Source organism: Eumetopias jubatus, unplaced genomic scaffold (genome assembly GCF_037043125.1).
Source record: "Eumetopias jubatus isolate StellerSeaLion01/CBP00866 unplaced genomic scaffold, mEumJub1_p1.0 scaffold_69, whole genome shotgun sequence".
NCBI lineage: Eukaryota > Metazoa > Chordata > Mammalia > Carnivora > Otariidae > Eumetopias > Eumetopias jubatus.
Window position 1 is genome coordinate 980,557 of NW_028274875.1, and position 3,794 is coordinate 984,350.

The 3,794-nt window shown below is 37.7% G+C and overlaps 1 pseudogene; it reads right to left on the reverse strand.

The window, feature by feature from the left end:
- Positions 1-1,728: 1,728 nt before the first annotated feature.
- Positions 1,729-2,781, reverse strand: LOC148161768 (PIH1 domain-containing protein 2 pseudogene; annotated as a pseudogene).
- Positions 2,782-3,794: the final 1,013 nt, after the last annotated feature.

Consider the following 3,794-nt stretch of genomic DNA (forward strand, 5'->3'; position numbering starts at 1 on the left):
TCTCAATGATGTTTTCATTCTGAGACCACGTGATTTTGTAGTTAACTATTTTAAGAAATGTCTTTGCACATTTGTCTTCTAAATTCACTGCAGTATTTTCATCTGCCAGTATTAATGAGAATGATGCCTTCATATACTAAGCTCTTAGAAAGGCTAGAAGATGTGCATCCTATGGAGTAGTGGCAAGTAGAGCCTTCGGTCTTCAATTTTTGGTATTTTTTAAAACATCTTTCACTTTACTTTTCTGGGAATTTGTCCTTTTCTCTCCATGGCTCATCATTTTTGGTTTTCTTGTCTTTGTTCCTACTGTTGCTTCCCAGTTAAAATGCTCTTCCTTTTTTCTACCTGTTAGACTATCATGTATCTTTCAAAGTTCAATTAAATACCAGTTTATCAAAGAATGTATTTTTGATTACCCTGTCCAAAAGTAATCAGGGGCTCTTTTGTTGCATTTCATACCAAAGTGATTTCTGTTCAATTTATTTTTGCATACTAGTTTATAAATGTCCAGAAAGCAGGAACTGTCCTCTACTTATCTCTGTAAATGCCACAGCTCCTGTAATGAACTTAGGTTAGTTCATTATAGACAAAACTATTAGAGCTGCTCAAAATTAATTTCAAATATGCTTGAGTGCAGGTGTGTTTGCACACATGTATAAACATGTAGGAGAAAAGTTACAGTCTACTACAGACTTAGGACTAACCCAAAGTTGCAGTTGGTAGCATTCGTCAGAATATAAAATCGTGTGCAGGACAACTAGGAGCCCTGTTACTTAAGGAGCAATAAAAATCAGACCCTGTAAATTCACCTGGACACAATTTTTATTTATATACAATTCTATGACAATATTATAGATTTCTACATAAAATATAGATGTTACAAGTAAGGAAAAATGGGTCACTACTGAGGAAAAAAAAACTACTTTCAATAATATTTAGTTCTATTAAACACAGAGTGTCTAATGAAATCTTGCTTTTCAGGTAACCAAAGACATCATGTCTAATGTTTCTTTGTAATATTTCATCTGTGTGACCCCAAAGTAAAATCTCTATCTGCCAGGTGGAAGCTAGAAGACATTTTTGTGTGTGTAAAATGTTAAATTATTTTTCTGGGGGCTCTACGTTCCCAAAAACAATGGCAATGTTTAAAACCAAACACTAATTCACATCTAAGAAGAGTATATTTCATAGAGATGCAGAACAGTGCTCAAACTTTAATGTGCATAGAAAACATCAAGAAAAAGCTTCTTATGAATTACAACTTTGATGTAGTACTTCAGGGCTGCACCTGAACTCTGCTTTCTTCTTTTTAAATAAACGAAATAAATAAATTATTTAAAATATTTTATTTATTTTAAATAAATACAGTAAATATAATTTTTAAAAAATAAAAATAAAAATCTTTATTTTTATTTCCTGATGTAAAAATTTCCTAGACAAAAAAAAATTTTTTTTCAACCAGTAAGCCAAGAATCCTCCCATGTTACCTGAAAACAAACAGAATTTCCCAAATCATATTTGTTACTTTAAGACCGTTAGGAAGACCTTCAAAAAAAAGTGTATCATGGCGATACTGTTTTTAGTAGATTCTGCTTCACATCAAGTTTGAGAAGGAGAAAGAGTGAGTTTAAAAAAAAAAAAGATAAACAGTTGATGAGAAAACATCATTGGGTAAAAAAGAACTCTTACAAAATACAAAACTGGTATTTAAGAGAAACCACTGCCTCTTCACCCATCATGAAGGTCCTGTAATTCATCTGCCGTTAGCACTGAAAACCCAAAGCAGATGATGCTCTTGACTTCCACCAGTGGCACTGTGATGATTAATGTAGCTTTCTCTTTGATAATTTTGCTGTAGTCATTTCAGTATGCACAGATTCTGGAAGATTCAGATGTAATCTGTACTTCTCAGAGACCTCGATCAATAAATCATCTTCAGAAACACTAAGGTCACAGAGACATACTGAATTACTACCAGGTGATTTAACTTCTATTTCAATTTTCAGAGGTTTCTCATTCTGATCAGCCACAATCTTTAATTCATAGGCTGGTCTCTTCATCTCCACCTGGGTCTTGGTGGTGGAAATGTCTCCCGTCAGATACCTTGTTTTGCTTGAAACTTGGTCTCTTGGCAAAAAAAAGCTGAGGAAAGGGACCTGGATTGCTCACCGTACTGCTTCTGATCTGCTCAAGGGTCAGGTCTTCTCTCGTTTTCTCTCTTAAACCCATGGGGTCAGTTTGGGCTCTGGTCAGATTTTGTTTCATCCTTTGAGTGTTTCCTTTTTATTCTAAATTTAGTAATATTGTGAGAGTGATAATAATAATAGTAATAGTAATAAGTTCATTAAGTTGTCCTCAACGCATTTCATGGCCATCCATATTAACTGATCTTTCTGTGCATGGCGCTTTTCTCCACCTGGAGAACACCAGCATTGTAGGTGACATCAACAACCATGTACAATTCTGATGTCTCAGACATATCTTCTGGTTGGCCAGTACTTAGAGGTACTGGATGAGTGGTTGACTGGGGAGCTGGGGGAATGGTTAACTGTTCTTTTCCACTGACAAAGCTTGATAAAAAAGTTTTTGTTTTCTTTCATTTTCAGGATCCTGGCGTGCAGACAGAGCTAATGGTTCTAGGGCACACTGAGCTGTCTCCCCTCTTCCAGTGGCTCTTGAAGGAACTCCTTAGAGCTCTCAGGGCTGCTTCCAGCTAGATCATCTTGGAGGTTCCAGAACTGAGTTAACTTCAGTGAGCAGCCCCTTTCAGGAAGACTCCATGATTGAGGTAAATAGGCCTCCGAAGTCCCTTCTCTTGGTCTCCTGATCTGAAATCTGCAGGTTTTCAAAGCTTCTCTGGTGATGCAACGTTGCTGGTCGAGACTGTACTTTGAGGAGCAAAGATGCAGAGTGTGGACTTGCACTTGAATCGATCATAACAAAATATTAAATTTGTTTAATGTCACTGTGTAAAAAGCATAAAAACAAAAATGCATGTAAAACAGAAAGAAGTAGATAAATCATGATGGACACACCACATTTTAATGTAAAGTAACTGGGAGCCCAGGAAGGCCAGACAGAGCTTTTGTATCTTCACAACTGTCATCTTAAAACACACATGCTTAACCATACTGCCCACCTCCAAGGATCCGTCATCATTTGAATTATTCCTGTCTCTCATAAGCCATGGATATCGATTTTCACAAGAACGTCTTAGGTCAGAGACAATCCTACAGGGTGCAAGGGAAGAGGGTGAGTGAGCTGTGAAAGCAACAATTAACCTCAGAGAGAAGATCTGCACTTCCTCTTTGCGCACAGTAAACAAGGACAGAAGCCTGGGCGCACAGCAAAATGAATCGTTTGGTCCCCATCAAAGGTGTACGGACCTGATTTTGTTGTAATGATATCCGATATGGTGGTCACACAAATCTTCACAATGAGTCTCATGAATTCTTTGTTGCCTTGTTAGCATAAGTTTCATATGAAAGGCTACAAACTGACATGTGTGTTCACTTCCAGTTGTCCCTCAGGATAAATATTCACTCAAAATTACTCTGTAGAGGAAAACATCAGATGCAAACGTGACTCTGGACTGAAGACTTACCTTCACACAAAAGCTTTGCCCTACACAGGCTTTGAGGAGACACCGGATGCAGTCTGTGCTTTGAACCAGGAGCAGGGTTGTGATGAGGCACCATGAGCCAGGGTGCAGCCCCTCCAGATAAACTCAGGAAGATAGGAAAGCAGCAAGCCCGTGTAAGAATGTACGAGCGCGTCTGTATCAGCAATAGGGA